The sequence below is a fragment of the Nesoenas mayeri genome, assembly GCF_963082525.1.
Source record: "Nesoenas mayeri genome assembly, chromosome: 9".
Taxonomy (NCBI): Eukaryota; Metazoa; Chordata; class Aves; order Columbiformes; family Columbidae; genus Nesoenas; species Nesoenas mayeri.
In genome coordinates this window covers 21,563,798-21,583,230 of record NC_137557.1, presented here as the reverse complement: position 1 = coordinate 21,583,230, position 19,433 = coordinate 21,563,798, and positions in this window count along the sequence as shown.

Below are 19,433 nucleotides of genomic sequence, written 5' to 3'. Positions count from 1 at the left end.
ATAGGGGTATCATAAATCTTCTGTCATTTCACTGTTTCAGAGGAAGTGCAAGAATAAAACTCAAACCCCAGATTTGCATTCAGGCTTGCTATTAAGTTTTCTGTTCAGTTTTGCCTGTGTTTCCTCACCCCTTTAAATGCATATCAGGTTTGCTGTTGAGCAACTAATAGGAGCAGGAGGGTGGCTGTCCTTGCTTTCTTCAAACTCTGCTCATCTTGCTTCCACATACCACTAGTGATGCTCTCCATCTCTGTTCTGAAACACAGTTGAGGTTCTTGCAGGGTTTCCATACGCACACAGAGAATCTGAATTTGCACATTCTGGCATATAGCATGCAAGTCCTTTGATAATACCCTGAGTTTTCAGCACTAGAGTAGGAGGGAACAGAAGTCTCACTACGTGACAGAGGAGAGAGTAAGAGCAAATTAAAATGCAAAGTGTTTCATTACCTAAAAAGCCTGATAGATTTGCTCCTGAGTGTGGGGTGTAGCCAAAGGTAAACTCTGTTTGTTAGATGCTTGAATTTTTCTTTCATCACAAGAAATATTGTTAGTGATTACTTTACAATATTTATAATACTATATTGAGTATTTACTACATTTATTATATTTTACTGGTGATGAAATAGTGTTGATATTTATCCACCCTTTGGAGTTTGTTTTAATCATTAAGCACACAGACGTATGTATCTGGAACATAGTGGGAAGTCGCTTCACAAAAGGGCTCATAACAATTACTGAAAAATTGTTTAGTCTTGCTTAACTCTACTAATGTGTTCTCATTTACATAAAATTAAATAAGCACACAACAAAAAGTAGAATTTGGGAACTAAGTAGAGAAGTAAATGTGCATAGTTTCACCATATATGGCATTTAACAGTGTGAATGGGAAGTGAAACATCAGCATGTGAAAGCAGTGAAGAAAACAGACTACACGGAAGAGATAACAAGAAACAGAAGTAATGAGTAGTGCTATTAATAATGTTTCAAGTAGCTAAATAATTGTGATAAGATCTTTGGAGAGACAAGATGAAGACACAGTACTTTATTTCTCTGTTTAAAATGCAAGTAAATATTTATTAATTTAGTAACTTTTGGGTGCCATCAGTAGGGGGTTTTGCAGCATTTTTGTATCTATGACACACTGGTGAGTAGAAAATGCATGAACAATAAGGGCCGTATTCAGGTATCCTGAATTGGGAGGAAGTGTCTAGTCAGCGAGAGCTATGCACCTTAAGTCTTTCAGAGTTTAAGCCAATCAGAGGGAAATAATGGAGTAGAACTTTACATAAACTTTAGAATGTCTGAAAAATGACTATGAGCTTGTTAAATGAATACAAGATTTCTTTATCAAAAAATGGTGTGGAGGTGGTTTTGCTCCATAACGAGTCCTTGTGTTCTGTGTTATACCCAATAATTAACTTAGCTTCAAAAGTAGGTTTTAAAACAAAAGTAGGAGGCATAATTGCGGTGTGATATAGGACTGAATATCTCATTGGTACAGGGATTGCTGTGCTGCTGACAATTAATGCCCCCTTCTTCAAGACTTCTGTTTTCAAATACTGCTTTAAATGTAATGAAAATCCATGCAGAACCTTTTTTAAAATTATTGCTTGCAATTTCTACTAGTATTCTGAAGGATTAATTTTAGTAGTATGATTGCAGACCAGTTGACTGGCAGTTCATTAGCTCTTGCAGACATCTCTGTAGATGTCATAAGGGCTTGTACAGGGTGGTGGATTTGTTTGCACGAGCCTGAACTACTGCTCAGTGGTTAAGTTAGCTCAGCCTCAAGCCTTTGAGCTTCATACCCTGTGTGTGTCTGCATGTGTGTATGCATATAGTTATGGATTTCTTGGAAGAGTAGCACTGCTCTGTGACCATGGCTTCTGACTCTTCACTTGTGTAAACCAGATTTAGTGAACCAGATTTAGAAAAGCTGCTACACTGGACTGGAGGTGTAAGTGATCTGTGGGCTCTGGGAGGAGATGGGGGAACTTACATCTTCACTTGGCTGAGTGTGTTCAATCTGAACTATTCCTCTTTTTGTCACCAGCTTTGGAGCTACTGAACCAATGGGGTAATCACTTGTGGCCTAAACTGGATTGGAACTGGAGATGAGCTGGAAAGCATTACTTATTTGACTCTGTTTATGCATCAATATAAAGCAAACATAAGCACTTGTTCGTGAGTCATCTGAAATCATAAAAACACTGCTGTTCTTATCAAATGATCACACGCAGCCTAGAACTTTGTGCTTTTGAACTAGAGAATACTCTCAGATCTAGTATATTCTCCAGCCCAGAATCTCTCCTAGGATGTTTTGGTATTCTGCAATTGTTGTTATAAGTTATTGGCACTGACAACCAGCCCTGTGTAATACTGAGCTCATTTGTAGGGTCTCCCACTTACACAGACTTTGCTAATGTTGATTTCAGCATATTCACATCACAGAATGATTGGCTGCCTAGCAGAATGAGAGTGGAAAATTTGCCATCTACTATAGTATTTTTTGTTTGTTAAGCTTCAGTATCAGTGGTGTGTTCCCCTCTGTTTTGCCTAGGAGCATTTCTTTTGAAGGTGGCAGAGCAGAAAAAAAACAGTTGAATCATTGTGGGACAATAAAAACAAACAAGGTTTTTGTTTGTCAATCCTAAATTGTGCAGGTGATCACTTGCCATGTGGAACCATCTGTCCTTTGCTCCTTTAGCTGAAGGTCCTTCATTTTCCAGTGCCAGTAAGAATCCTAAGCCTTTTGCTCTTTTATTGACTATATTGTAAAGACAAAAGTTTGTAATTTGCTTCACAACTTCAATCATATTGACTTCTAAACTACAGCGAGTAGGAGCATTACTGGGTGACTAAACCCTAAATGCCATCAGGAGAGATCACTATCCTCTCCTCCTCCCCAAATTATATTTAAATGTCAGTAACTGATATCCTATTAGAAATCAGTATTTTCAAAATCAAGAGTTGATGAAAGCTTGCAGGATCTTTTTAGTATTGTCCTACAGTTCTAAGCTGAAAGGAATTCAGCAGTGTGTGTAACCAAGGAAAAAAAAAATCAGAATCATTTCAGTTGGAAGAGACCCTCAGGATCATCAAGTCCAACCATAACCCAACTCTGGCACTAAACCATGTCCCTGGGAACCTCGTCCAAACACCTTTTAAACTCCTCCAGGGATGGTGACTCCATCACTTCCCTGGGCAGCCTGTTCCAACGCTTTCCGTGAAGAATTTTTTCCTAATATCCAATCTAAACTTCCCCTAGCCCAATTTATTGTAAAGCATATTAGTATGTGCTTGTGTGAGTATAAGTTTCTGTTAATTGAGCCTGTTGGGCACTGAAGGGGATTTCACAGAGGTTCGCTCTGGGCAGAGTGAACGTGGCTTCACTGGAGGGTGATTCATAGCAGTTGAGTACAGAGCTCCCGCTCTGAATCACTCACTGGATAAATGTAATTATGGTATCGAGTTCTTCTTAATGAAGACACGTAACTGTATTTAGCTTCAAATCATGTTTTGAACCGTTACCCATTTAAATTAAACACTGACCCACATTTTTTAGTTATTCATGAAAATTCTTTGTGGTCTTTCTTCATTTTAAGAGAGGAAAAAGAAAGCCTGTAAACTGATAGATCTCTTTTTTCAACTTATTTGGCATAGAGTTTGGTATTTTGCAGTTCTGTCTCTGCTTGTGTGGTGTTTGTTTTTGTGTGGTGGATTTTTTTTTTCTGTGGGTTATTTTCATGTGATGAGAGCTTGTAGCTATATGCCTGTTTTGTTTTGGTTAAAAAGATTTTGTATGAGATAGACTGGTTTCATGAACAATTGTTTTCTGCATTTTAATGTGTCACATTTCAGAAAAGGTTGAGGCTTTTTTGTTAAAGGATACTGTTGGTTTGTGACCAACCACCAACATCTGTGAAAGTAGAACACGAGGAAGAACAATGCTGTGTGCATAACAGTATGCTGCTCATATCAATGAAATATTTTGTTTCTTGATATTAGTGCAGAAATAAATGCCACCTTTAAAAGGTCAAAACTGGTGTCTGCTGCTGAAGTGACCGTGGGCACTGCATCGTTAGGATGATGCTTCTGTACAGATCTGCTGTTTGGATCGGTCTGTGTGTTGTGCTATGCAATATATAGGAATTTTTTTTTTTCATATTCAGGCTTTAATTTGCATTTTCAACATTTGCATTAAGATATGTGGTATGTGGAAGCTGGAAGTTGCTGTGATTTAGCCAAACACGTGCTGCTGCAGGTTCTTTTTCTCACTGTTTTAATTCCTGAACTTGGGTTGTAATGGCTTAATTACTGATAGCGAAAGTTCTTGAAGAATTTTGTGCCTGTTATTGTTGAAACTTAGGGCTGATGAAGGAGGGAAAATAATGTTTCTTTGTATTTCTCAGTATTTTTTTCATTTGAAGATACTTAGTGTATTTACTGATGGTTAATCCTCTTGTCTCGGAGTTGATGAAATGTTGAGTTTCTTTGTTGCCGAGTGGATGCTACAGCAGCTAATTCAGCTTGACATTCACTTGTGCATTCTTCAGTGCTATTGAGAGCATGAAATGCACGAGACAGCTTTGAGATAGCTAAAGATATTAACCAAAAGCTATAAAATACCCTGGCTGTATGTTTCTCTATGTATCGCTGTCCAAAACATCTGCTAGTGCTCTCAGCGCTTGTCCTGATGCTTTCCTCAGAGCATTCTTCCAGAGTCGGAGATTTATTTGCAGAGAAAAAGATACTCAATAAACTGCTATATCATGTCATTCAACCCACTCACAGTTCCTTATCCTAAAGCAAACCCGGAGTGTCCTCTGTAACAAACGGTTTCTTTGTGTGCTCTGGCTGAATTCACAGAGGAGTCTGTCTGCTGAGTCTAGAAATTGTTATAGAGTAGAAGACCATAGGGCCACAATTAGTCCAGTAATTTCTATGTGGCATCTTACATCGCTTATGAATTTTTTTTCCCTCTCTTTTGTGAGCAGCCTACTTCCCTGGCTTATCATTGTTTCTGGTTTATATATATATATATCAGATGCCACACAGGAGTTCTAGGCAAAAGTGTCATTTACATTTTCCCTCTTCCATTGTGGTCCTTGTTTTTTTGGTCATACATTCATAAGTGTTTCTGCGAACATAAAGCACATAGAGGGCAGCTATAAAACTGTAGAAAGTTCTACTGTACTGTCACAGGCATTCTGATAGCCACCACATAATTTCATAGTTCCTGGATTGGTGAGATTGCTAATGTTTTTTCTAAAACAGTCGTGATTCACGTAAGAGAAGTATCTATGGAGTAAAGGTGTAATGAAAGGATTCACAAAAATTGTTACTTTGCAAAATACAATTTCTTGTGTAGAAGTTGCAAGCTGAAACAAAATAGGATTTCTGTGAGATCCCTGGTGGTATTTTCTGTAGAAGCAGTACAGGTGTGGACCCAAGGGCAGGTGCCCAAAGTGGTTTGGCATTGTGTTTTTGGCTGAGCTCACGGTCAGCAAAGACCCATGAAGGAGGTCCTCCTGGTGACATCCAGGTGACAGTTCTATTTTTCCTATGTTCCCACAGAGATGCAGTGGGGAAAAGATGTGTGCTCATTGTGGAGTCCAGCTTGTGTTCACTGCTTGAAGCAGTTGCTGCAAATCTTTGTGATCTTTACTCTGTTCCTAGAGATCACGCTTGCAGGTTTCTTATGTTGTTGGAGTTCTCCCTAGCTGTTTATAGTAGTTAGAAGGCCAGCGGAGTTTGTACCTTCGTCTGTTAGGTAATATAGTTACTGGCATTTGAAAACTTTTCCACTCATGCTTTAAAGGTAGAAAGTGTACTGTCATATGAAAGGCTGACCATGACCTGATCTGCAGTTGCACTGATAACCATCTCTGTAACCTCTGTGCTGCTGTTCTGAAAAATGAGAAAGGTTGGTTAGCTAGAAAAAAAAAGTTGCACGCTGTCATCCTGTGATGAAGGATTTGTTTCTAATGCTTATAGTAACGAGTAGTTTGTATATATCAGAAATGTGTTAGGGTGTGAAGAGCTAGCCATTCCCCTAGCTATGCTGTGTACAGTTGGTTGCAGAGGACCAACAGGAAGCCTATTGTCAATGTCATGTCTGAATTGCAGTGGAGATGCAAACTGCTGTGAGAAAAAAGGGGAAAAACAACAGGTCTGTAGGGAAGTGAGCAGAAGTCTAGCAAGCAAGAGACTGTGGAGAATACAGGAACTGTGACAGGAGCCATTCACAATGTGCTGGCTTGTTAAATGTGTACAATTTGTGGACCCTAGATATTTTGGGGGATTTGTGTGTGTGCCTAACCCTCAAATTGGATGCTAGCGTGTGGACTAGTGTGCTAATACACATTTATTTCTCACCAAATTCTGAATAAGGCATAAGAAGCATTTGCTCTCCTTGCCTCACCAGTGCCTTAGAGGTGAATACAGTGCAGGAGGTTGACTCTGTCTGAGATAGGAATGATTTGAAGCATGATAGCAGCCAAGCAGCCGTCTACTGTTCCTGGTCACAGTTTGCACTATGTGGTGTGAACAGAAAGAAAAGAATGAGATAGAAGGAGTCTTGGGGCAGAAATTGCAGCACTAATATGATTGCCTACTTTGTCTTCTGGTACTTGAGTTATTTTACGAAGTGCATTTTTATTTTTTCCTTTTTTGGTGTCAGCCTTGTTTGCTGTTATGTTTTTTTGGTTGGTTTGTTTGTTTATTTGTTTTTTCCCAAATGCACTCTTAGTCAACAAATCTAGCAACACATCTGTGTTATGCTTTGTTCCCATTTATGAGCTTAATAATATGGGTAGAGAGTGTGGTATAGAGAACAAATAACGTCACCGTTTTTTCCAGGGTATCAGTGCTGATACTAGAAAATTAGTACTGTGCATTTTGCCTGTGGTTCCCATGTTGCATTTGGGAGACTTCTCTGTAGTTTGTGAACCTCTGTGGAAATGGTGGCACTTGTTAGGGTAAATTTATATCATATGCACCAGCAGTGGCATATGTGCAATTTCAAAACACTGTTCTTGGCTATGTTGGTGCTGACAGGTTTCCTGTGAATTTGGGATGGTGTGTTAGGCTCCCACCATCTGATTTGTCATCACCTGACTAGTTGGCAGATACCTTGAGAAGGTTGAGATATCCAGTTTTTAGTTAAAATAACAACCTGCTTCTGCCCCAGGGTATGGTACTTCAGATGCAGATTGTTTTCCCCCTTTTGAGAGGCCACAGATCATGAAAGATTGCTTCCTCGGGTGGAAGTTCTGGAAGTAATGAATATCTTGTATCTACAGTATGATGCATTTCACAGCCTCTCCCAAGCTCCTGCCTTCTGGCCCCTGACTTTTGTTTCTGATTTTTCTGACTCCATAAACACAGGTATTGACATGGCTATAAAAACTGGTACTTTAGCATCGGTTATAAGAGATTCACGCTTCCTTTGTCCTTACAATTTCTAAATTGTGTAAGGCTGCCTTCATTTTTCTCTAGTCTTCCATTTTGGCTGTTGCCTGCTGTAGGCTCATAGGTTTTAATCATGAGAGATTCCTGGACAAGTTCGTACCTTTATGCACCACAAGGCTGTTTTCAAAAAGTTGTGCATAGAGCAGTAACTTGGTTTTTTTCAGACTTAGGCAGATGGGGCAGCAACTATTTTTCTCTCAAAGCCACTGAAGAACTCTTAAGTTGCTTCCCTGTGCTCATCATGCTGATGTCTAGAGAGGTTCTGCTCTGTGTGGGTGAGGGAGTAACAGCTCTTGTTCTGATCTCTGTGCTGCGTTGGGTTCCTGCAAGCAAGTGTGGACTGCCTAGTGTGCTGTTGGAAAAGAAATGTTTATGGCAGGAGGAGTGTAGTTACATGCTTGTGTTTTGTGGCTTGGCCTACAAACCTGTAGATAATATCAGTACAAGCTGATAGCACTGCTTTGTTCTCAAGGGGGTTTTAATGTTGTGTGATTTTTTTTTGTTTGTTTGGTTTTTTTGTTTGTCTTTTTTGTTTGGTTGTTTTTTTTGTTTTTTTTTTGTTTTTCTTTATTTCACTTTGCTGAGAGCCTGTTTTGCGAGGTGAAGCTGAAAGGAGATGGTGTCTTTGCTCTGTGGAGGTATTTCGTCCTGTACATCTGCAGGATGTTGGCAAGAGGAGACCTGAACCTTTCTCCTGCTGTTTCACAAGTTGAAAGATGAATAGGATGATGGGGTCACTTGTGTCATCAACTCAAATTCTCCATGATAGAACTACAGATGACATTACACTCTTTAAAAAAAAAACAACCAACAAACAAAAAACCAACACCAGACAAACCCAAACAAAACAACAAACAACAAGATCAGCTTATAGCCAAGTGTAAATGAGAAGATATGGTTAGGAGAGTGAAGCTCTGTCCCTTTTTTTGTCTTTACTTACAATGGACATGTTGATCTGATCCGAACTGAGTGTACAAAAATTTAAAAATACTTGTAGCAGCTAAAAAATGTTTTTGACTATGTAATTTGTTATTATGATACCTGCGTTGTTAAAATGAATGACATCTTCTACATATATTTTTCCTTTTTCTGTTAACCTGACATTTGAGGATTTGACATTCATTTAAGTATTAGATTGTGTAATGTGAATATGGTACTGTAGTATTTGACAAGAATTAAAGTCTGTGGTCAGATATTCCTGCACAAAAAGTTTATGGAGCTATTAAACCAACTATAAATTTCTGATTTTCTCCTTTGTTTTCTCCTTTGTTTTGCTTTTTTTAGGTCTCATTTAGGTCATCTGGTGGAACTTTACGAGAAAACAAGGGTAATAATAAGAAAATGGTATTTAATGAAAGTATCTTCACTACACAGTCAGAGTGAAACACGAACAGGTTCTGTGGAGTAAGTATTTTACGGTGTGGTATGTTTTGTTTTGTTTTGCTTTTAAAGTCAGTAGCATGCTTATCAGGCTATTATTGTATTTAACCTTATTGTAGTTGCAATAAAAAATACGAGTGGTTTCATACTCATTTCAGTTGATTGGCTGGTAATGGCCACTCTTCTGGACTCTTATTGAGATATCTCCCATCTTGAAAGCAATTGTGTCGTATGAAATTTAGATGTTTCAGATTTTTCTTGCCTCCTGTGTATTCTGGGTATGGTTTTGAGCAGGAAGTGGCTTAGTATAGATGTAATTACATATAGCCCCCAATTTGCTGGCAAAAGTTAAAGCCTGCTGGTATCTTCCAAGGAATTTGAAAATGTAATTGGGTTTTTGGCTTAACTTTCCACTCCTGGCACTTTCTGTATGATATTTTTGTTGTCATAATATTTGTCTTGTACTGCAGTGCCATCATCCATCAAACTAGCATAAGTCTTCAGTTTATCTCAAATATGTGTTTTCTGCATGGTAGTTAATGTCTAACTTTTGTGAATCCTAGGCTGAGATGTGTGTGTCATTTATGATATGAGAAGCTTAGCTACCTAGGTTGGGGACTGTGGGTTGCATCATTTGGTACTAGATACCTAAATATTTATATACTGACACAGTATAATTCTTCATTTCTTGTGCTTCACTTAATTCAGATGGGAAATGTTGTAATTTTTCTGTCACCTTGTTTGCATCAGATTGTAAGATGTTTAAACATATTCCTGTAGAGGTTAGAAACTGGGAAAAATCTGTGTAATTTTCTGTCTGATGCAGATTGTACTCATGCTATGTGATATGTGAATGTAATTCCACTGAAGTCATTGAAAATACACTTCAATTCATAGTTAGGAATGAAAAAAATCTGGCCATAAGAACTGAAAGGGGGTGGAAAATGGTTTTAGTTTACAACAAGTGTATTTTGACATATTGCTTTATTGCCAAGAGGAAATGACTCTTAGCTGCTTCTTCAAAAAGGGATGTGTACGTGGTGTCATAATTAAACTAGAAAAATGTTAGTGAAACCTAGTCAGACAAGCTAAATTTTTCCGACTTGATATTTTTTCCCAAGTGTTTTTAACTGGCGGAGTAACACAGGGATTGATATTTTTTTTCTTGTAAAGGCAGGAAACAAATTGTTATAAAATACGTATTTAGAGAGGCTAATGTGTGTGTTAGTTCCCTTTCTGTAAGTACTTGAAACGAATGCTACAGCTTTAAGTCAGCATATGTAAATTTGTATCAGTTCCTGATCTAGGGCATATGTCAAGTGGCCAGTAAACATGCTTGCAAAATGTTCTTACAGCACCTGATACTTGAATTCTGACTTGAGGTTTGTAGAAACTGTGTTGTATGAAGTAATTTGTCTCTTACTAACCTACTGTTAATAGACAACACAGTAGAAATGCAGGGACCTGTCACAATGTCCAGATAAAATAATGCCTGTTTGCTGCTTACACACTTATTTTGACAAGTTAATTCTTGACTCCAGTAATCAAGTTACTGAAACAGATTGGTAATAAATTTGAAACTAAGCTTTCCAAACCAATGAACTGGCTGTATAGTTTCCACCCATGGAGAATTTAAAAATTATCTGTACAAACGCCTAAGCAACATGCTTTAACGTCAATGTTGGAACCAGTCTTGGGACCAGATGACTCCCAGACATCCCTTCCAACCTAACTTACTCTGATTTTTAGATAATCTTAGTTATTTTTTGGTCCTTGTGTTGAATGGCCAGAACTACTTTTGGCTTTATTACTATTAACTTCATGACCAAAGTGTTGATTGTGTGCAATTTTTAGGATTTTTATATTCTACCAAATGGCATTATATTTCAAATTATCTTCATAAGTAAGTGTCATGAAAGGTTGGATACAATACATCTAAATATTTACATTAGACTGGGATTGTTGGATTTCTTTCAGTAGTTGTTCAGCATTGAACAGTCCTGTTCATGTAACAAACAGCTGTGAACAGCCACCTCTGGATCTGTGTAGTGGGTGACAAACTGGTGTTGGAAGAAAACAAAATGCACATCTTGGTGCAGATCAGAAATCCAGACTAGATTGCTCAGTGTAAGAAACCCACCCAATCGGGGAGAATGTGAAGCCTGATGAAGCATGTACATTTTTTTTTTTTTAACTTAAAGAGCATCTTTCTAACTTTTAATATCCATGGCATCTCTGTATATGAGACTTAAGCACAGTCTCTTTATGAGATAGCTCTGTGTTTTGGTCTATGTGCCTTCTGTTTAGGAGAAAAATTCACTCCTAATTAATTCTCTGCTGTTTTTAATTAGTTCACTTTTTTACCTCTGTCTAGATGCATACGATGTGTCCGCTGAAGAATAACCCTCTCTCCTAAACGTTTTGATTGAAATACCAGAAATAATTGAAAAGTCAATCTTTTAATCCCTGTGTGAAGAGGTATCTATATTTAGGAAAACCTCAGTTTCTGGTCTTAACTCTTTATGGTAGAAAGTAATCTAGCTCATGATTTAGAGATGCAACATTTTAATAGCTGAAGGGAACAGTTGTCTGCTGGTGAAATTTGATGGTCTAGGTCCATTTGCACAATTTGAAAAGATATTTAAATATATAAACGGTTAATATTCAATGTCTTGCAAGTGGAATGTTTACTCCTCCTTTCCTCCCTGTTTACAGTGGAACAATTAATTACTCTGTATGGTAGAACAGGCTAGAAAATACCAGAGAGTAGAATTAGTATTGATTTACTACTTCCTAGTTTTGTTGTTAGACTATTAAGACTTTTTGTACAATTCTTGTATAGCAATGAGGGAATGGGGTACTTAGAGTTTATTTACTACAATAAATCAATCAAATCCCAACTCCCAAGTTTTTAATGCGTCTTTTCCGATTCATGACACATGCATTATGTCATCTGTTGAATAATAGCTTGGGTTGTTATAAAGCCAGACCTTTAGGCTCTGGTTTTATCTACAATTTTTAAAATGAGCTTGAGAACTGTTGAGTAGCAAGCCAGCCCTGGGGCTGGAAGAAATGTCCCTTTACCTCTGCTACTCATCTTGCTTCTGTTTGCATCTCCACTTTACTGGCACAAGGAGTTATTTGTAAGAGTAAGCTTCCTAAGGAACTGTCTGACTCACCTGTGTTAAAATGACAGCTTTGTTCTGGGTTAAAGTTCAGCTCTTTCTCCTGCTTTCCTCTTCAGTCTGACTGTCCAGTCCTTTCTTCCCTTGTGCCATCTCCATTCACCTCTTTTGGTAAGCTTGATTTTTATTTTATATTTTTTTTAATATCCATGTGAGCATCCCATCATTTAAATGTTTAGTAGAATATTTTTTTTAATAACAGAATTCAGCATATCCTAATATTTCATGCTAACCTTCCCCTAGTACATAAAATATCCGCAGTGATCTGGATTATCAAAAGCAAATTATTGAGATTGTGAACTAACTTCTAACTTCAGGTCTAATCTTCTGCCAAATCTCTAGTCTTGTTTTACTATCCTGGAGCATGCTATACAGAATGGATTGCTCTCCATGCTGGTCCCACTCTGCCTGCTGCTATTTAAAACTTACTAAAAGTCTCTAAGAGAGCTGTTTACAGATTTTGCTAAAGGTGAATGTATTACTCAGTTGACACACAATACTGAATTATTTGACTGGGCTTTTGGCTTCATTTAAGCTTTTCTTCTTGCCTCCCTGACTCTGTTGCTCCAGGTGCCAAATTAACTCTTATTTATATGACAACGCTTTTCTAATCCACTGTTTTCTTTCATTTCTTTATATTCCCTCTTATCTCGACCTGGCAGAACTGAATTCCCATGAGGTAAAGGGGATGTTTTCTTACAGTGGCACCAGCTTCAGTGTGATCCAATGATCAAATACCTTTACAGCCAATTTCAGACAGTAGCATTTAAATGTGAAAGTTTTTCTTCTCCCTGCAAGTTACTTTAACTGTACAACACAAAAAGATTACCTGAAACTCCTTCTTTATGTATCTATATTTCATGTATCTATCTAGTGATTTCAAGATAGAGCAAAGGATAGTCATGAACTAGCTGTGACAAACTGTGATGCTACTTTTTATATTTTGTGTTCATTATGAAAGATGTGCTGCCTGTGAGTTGTCTGAAGTCTTGACTTGCCTGAGACTTAAGTTTTATTCATTTATTTCGTCATGAATAATCTTCGGAGGGAGCAGGAACTGTGTTTAGTTGCCTGAGTATAAAGTAAGGAGGATTAAGAATTTCCTTTTCTCCTCATTATTCAAAACAGTTCTGATAAGTGTTCTTAGTCTGGAATACCAATTTAATAGCAATACTCTCTACCTGTAGACTTGTTTTGGAGGTGTAAGTTTCTGAAGATGACAATCTCACATGCTAGTTTTAAAATTACAGTTTAATTGAATAATAGAATAATTTTCATAAGAGGGGACCACCAGAGGTAATCTAACCTGTCTGCTCAAATCAGGTTGCGTAAAATTAAATTTAATTTTAATTTGAAACAAGTTAACGTGTTGGCATCTTTTTTTTTGCATATTTCTAAGTCATGTAGAAGTCAATTGCAAATTCAGGTGCTTGGCATTTTTTGAAAACTGGGCCACTTTTAGAGGCATTAATATCAAAGTAGAAACTCCATTCATTGTGGTTTTAAAATCCTAGCTTCAGTTTTTAAAACTTAATGCATATTCCTGTAGGTACAGCAAAGGAATAAAGTTGCAGAAGGTGAACAGATAAAGTAATCAGGGACCATGGGGAAAAAAAACCCCACAAACCTATTTAAATTCTCTTTGTGGAAAACTAGATATATTTCATGAGGAGAATGAGAGAATCTAGACTTGAATAGCTGAGACGCCACTCTTGGTACCAGTCTGAGCACTGTGAGGGAATGGCATTTAAATAAGGCCTTTAATGTTTTCTATACGTGGATATTTTTAGAAAATGAAATGGTGATATTTTTATTCTGATTTCTAGAGGAATCCTGACAAAATGGACACTTAATTTTCCATTCCATAGGGCCAGTTCGTCTGGCAGTTGAACCAACCTGCTCGGAAATATTTATAGTACCATGTGATCTTTAAAAATAACTTCCCAGGCCACACTGTAGATATCTTGAATTCTTTAAGTCTTTGCTGTTGTAGCTAGCGGATAAATCTTAGCTTTGCTGATTTAGGCATTTGTATTTATAATCATACTGTTTGTATTTCCTTTCTAAGTTTGTAAACATTCTGAGACTGAAATTCACCTGTGCAGCTGTAGAAGGCCAGAACCTTGAATAGATTCACTCTTTTGGGCAAAACAGGAATTTCAGTGGCATGGTATGAAAAAAGAGTCATTAGTGATCCCGTGTGAGCTGTGAGGTCTATTGAATGGAAAATACAGTTCTTAGTAGTATGGGTGTTGGTTAGCACACGTGCCTCTTCTGTCACATGAAACCTTTAAGCAAAACTAGGTTGCACTTCCACATTGCACCTGATTTCATCCCTGTGGCTACTACTGGAACGTACCTACGGTGTTTTCACCCCACCCTTGTGGAAGTCAGTCAGCAGGCTGGAGTCCCACGCAGTGCTCTGAAACTGCTGCCAGTGCATTGCCTGCGCAACCATCGCCTTGGGCCTGCAACTCATAGGCTGTGGGGGCAGCTGGGGATTTGCTACAGTTTTAGGAACAGAAGAGGATGTAGTTTTATAGAGCCGTGAACTGGCACACTGATCTAATGTTTATATTTGACTTCAGAACCTTCAAAGAAATCAGAATTCCAAGTTTCGTAGGATATAAATCTTCCTGCATATTCTGACTCCTTTTCCATCTTTGCTGCTAGATTCTTTTCCTTTATTTGTTCTCAAATATTTCCTTTATAGCTTGCTCATGTTTTTATAACTAGATGTTTACGTAGTTAGAAAAACGATTACAATGATTACATTGTGTAAGTGCTTAGTGTTTCTCCTACTTAGACGACGTGATATGCTGCTGCTGTTTGCTAGAAAATTACTGTGGTCAGATTGTCATCTAGTCTCTTCTGGACAGTAAGATGTTGTTTAAACACTGTTCTTGTGTGTCTGGCTGGATAGGGTGGCCCTTTTCAACTGATTTCACTGCTGCGAGACTTTTGGGGTTTTTTTAGCCCCTTGACTACCATATGATAGGACAAGCAGCAGATAAATAGCTGTATTGATCACAGTGGTGCTGTGAATGTGGTGCTTAACAGTTGTAATATCTTATTATATAAACCAAATATATGAATAAGCAGAGTGCTCTTAGTTTCTGCACAATCACGTTAAGCTAGTTTCTGATATTTATCCTTTATGTAAATATTTGTGTCTTTACTGAAAAGAAAAATAAATGCAGTTTTATGTTGAACCTGAAGAGTTGTAGGTACTTATGTGCCCTTAAAATGCACACTTGTTTGAAAGAGGTGGTGTAAAATAAATCTATTTCTTAAGGAAACTGACTTCTTCATACACAAGTGATTTCTTCTCCCACTCCTCCCCCCACTACTCCTCTTGTATCTATTTGGGATAGCATGCTTATTTAATCCCGAGAGAACTGTGACCACATCTCAGGGGTAGGTGACAGCATTTCAGATGTATGGTATTTCTTCTAAATAACTGTCTGAAGACTATATTTTCTTGGTGCTACGAGGCAGCCCAGGAGAAAAAATGCTGTGAGGGATAATGGGGTGTAAGAATTTTCCTTTAGCACTGTGTCGTGGGGGTATTTATATTTACCAGCTTCCTTGCAGCTTGTTGTCTTTTATTAATATTCTTTTTTATTATGCTTCAGGATAATAGATTGAATGTTGCATTGGATTTTGCAGTGGTATTCTTTTAATCACCAAAAAATACATCTCAAAGTATGAGTGTTAGGGGATTTGTGGTGAGTTCACAAATAAAGGAGAATATAACATAACGTGAAATTTCATAATTGGTGGATTCTTCAAAATGTTGGTTTAGAAGAACTCACCTGACACAGATTAATGTTGGATGTTCATAGCAATCCATGTGGATTTGTGAGTACTTTTTAATGGCTGAGTCTTTTGCTGATACGATAAACTATTTTCAAATGAAACTTCATTGCATTGTTACTCCAGGTCTAATTTTTTCTAGTGCCTCTAGACAGGCTCACTCTCTCTGAGCATGTTCTTGTTCCCTCTCATGCTTTGCTTTTTTCTATGGTCAGCACTGTTTTATGTCAGATATCGCACTTTCTGAATTTAATTCCTTTACATGAGCAAGTTAGCTACTCAACACAGGTAGAAGTGAGTTCACCAAGTCTTACAGCAGTGGTGTGAAGCCTTTGCAGCTGGGTGGTCCTGGGATCTCAGTGCTCTCTTCTCCTGAAGTAGTCACAGTGGAATTGAGTTTGCCACAAACTGGTCTTGCCTGCCTTCTCAGCAAAACAGGATTAGCTTCTGAGTGGATGGCTGAGTAAGGGAACACAACCCCAACTTGTAACCACAACTTCTGGAATCCTACTGGATTCTTGGGGATGTTCTGAATGCCTGGGTTTTGTTAATTGACATCATATAATGTTCCAGTGGCTCTGGTGGTGATTGACACTTGCTGGAGGCGTTGCCTATGTTGTTTTGCAGACTGCTTTTTACCTGCACTGGATAGCCAGGCACGCGTGGTTCTGGTTCCATGTTTTGGTTAGAGGGGAAAAAAAAAAAAAAGGGTGGGCTGCAATTCACAGGAAAACAAATGTAGTTTACTTCTGACCGTCATCTTTCCTGAAACCCTTTTAGGAAACAGTAAAGAAGCAGCCTGCTTCTGATAGCCCCGTTTTATTTGTTTGTGTGGTGGTTTTGTTTGTTTAATTTTGTGTGTGTTTTTGTTTGGTTTTGTTTGTTTGGGTTTTATTTGTTTGTTTTTCACTTTCCTAGTGGTCTCTTTGGTTAGATGATGAGATATTCTTTTGTCAGGGTGAGGTAGAAGCTACAAAGTCTTGGCTTCTGGAATAGGCTGTTAGCACTAGAGCAAATTCTTCTGTCTGTCTAGAAGTGGTAAGTCCTTCAAAAAAGAAAATAAACCACACACCCCTAACCCCGCAACAGAACAAGAGCAACAACTAAGAATCCTGTGTCTGGGAACACAGCTGTTGTCAATAGCTGTTCAGGAACTGTAGTCTGTGGCTGGTCTCTCCTGCTTAAAATGTCTGATTATCTTGTGATCAAGGTTACAAAACAGAGGAAAGACAGAAAATTAAATTCTGTAACTTTCATATCAATTTCACGGAGGAAATTCTCACCCTCTGCAGGAATCCATAATGAAGACAAAACCAGCTTACATCGCTTCTGTGGTGAAACGGTCTGGTGTGTTAGTGTAGCAGTGTCAAGACGAGTGAATGTTTATGGAAGACATCAGTGATGGAAATCTGTATAACTTACTGTATAGTTCACTAGATTCGTTCCTCCCCTTTTACCTAGCTGGAACTGTGTTAGTGTGAAGGCATTTTGCTTCAGGCATTTAGAATGTTAATTGTCTTTTATTTGGGAATTCTTTCTCCCTGTTGAAAGCAAATGAAAGTGTCACTTCGTGTCTTGCTTAAGTTGCTCAAAATCTGAGCTGCTGTCAGAAGGGATGGCCCTGCCCTATTCCCAGCCAAGGGTTACTACCACCTTCTCCCTGTGTTCATGCAGTGTGCCTGCTTAGAAAGCTGTTTTCGCTGAAAACTGACTTGAGAGAAATACCTAAAATATCAGTTGGATCAGTGCTCTAATCTTGCTGACAGAAAGGGCAGGATAATCTTCCATCAGTTTTAGCCAGTTGTAAACTGCATTGTGAGGTTATGACACAATCTGGAGGCTTGCTGCTGATGAAAAGGGAAGATCCTGCTTTCGTTCTCCTCCTTTCAGAGGCTCTGGCACTCTTTAGATCCTTTTGTGATTTGATTCAAGTAGACAATGTGAAAGAAAATTACTCATGGATTCCAGCTGGATGGTAAGGTGAAATGGTTGGTGAGGAGACTCGAGGTGTGCTGGAGCGGGATGGGGCAGCCTCGAGCCAGGGGGGCAGCAGTGGGGATGCAGGTTCCCTGCTGGCTGTCCCTGAGCCTGACGCTGCCTCGCACAGCTGCGCTTGCACTGTCCAATGGAAAAGCTGTTATGGAGGTTTCCAACCTGTGTGTCAACAGCTTGCAGTGGTAGTTGTTCCACTTCAGTGCTAATGCTTGGTGTGACATACCAGATGTACAAATTCATAGATAAAAAAAATTGCAGGCAGTTGTCTTGGTTTGAGAAATATTGTTGTATGGCTTCTTGTCTGTGTACTTTAAATGCGAAGATCAGTGTTAAATTTTCTTTCTCTTTTCCCCATTCTGCAGATGTTCTACTAATCTGTGTTCCATTTCTTTCCATTAGTCTAAACAGCTTTTTCAGAACTGCTGGTGTATTAAAATACAAATTGAGTGCTTCTGAGATTGAGTAAGTGTGTGTGTGTGTGTGTGTATATATATACGCATACATACAAATCTGAAATGCATAAATCAAAGTTCAGAGAGTATTTACACCTTACATGGGAAGGTTGGAATGCTGTCTATCAATACTATGTACCTGTGACTCAGAAAAGCATTTAATATTGGGCTTTGTTGCTATTAAATTCGAATAATCATTGATTAGATACTTGAGTAGCGAAGTTTAAGTACTGCTTTAATTACTTCCTTCTTTTGTAGGAGAGGTTGTTTTTAACCTGACAGTAGGCAAGAATAGCTATGAGGTTAACAGCCTGAAATAACTTTTTATTATTATTTTGATTGTTGTTTTTTTCCTTTAGCTGGAAGTTGTTTAAAAGATCTCTGGTGTTATTGCTCCAAATCCAGATGGCTTTCTGCCTTTGTTTCAGTTACTAGATGTGATATTGTTAGTCACTAGTGCCACCACACATTTTACAGTTTAGCCCATGACTCATTCTCACAGCCGTCTTATGTTGGCAGTCAGTGTTATTCTCAGTATAAATACTCGTTCTTTCTTGACCCCTGTGATGTCAGCTATTGGTGGAAGCTGGGTGCTGGCTGTATAAGACACTAACCTGGTGCCTTGAGGAAGGAAATATTGAGTAAGTGCCTGAAAGCAAGAATAGCTTCCCAGCACGCTCAGATTGGCGTGATGATTGCTTGTCCTTTTTTAATTGAAAATGAAAGTGGAATTTTAAAATATTCTGATGCCCGTGTTGAAAGTCTCTGATTCTCTTACGAGAACATAATAACTCTGTGGTATCTAGGTTTTGAAGTGTTGCTGCTTTGATCATTTTAAACTCTTGTTGATGCACTAAAGTGGTTTCAATAATTGCACATCTTGTGGAAAAACATGCAAAAGAGGATGAAAATAGAGAAGATCTTATGCTGAATTAAAATAGGAATTTTGAACAAAATAACTATAGAACAGATTAATGTTTTCCTTGTTGCTGTATCAGTTAAAGTGATACCACTTTATTTTACTGTGATGCCCATGGAAAATGACTGAAAATATAGCCTGTCTGTGCCCAAGTATGAAAAATCATTGGTTTTACATAATTCAAATGATTTTTCTGTGACTACTATTGTCA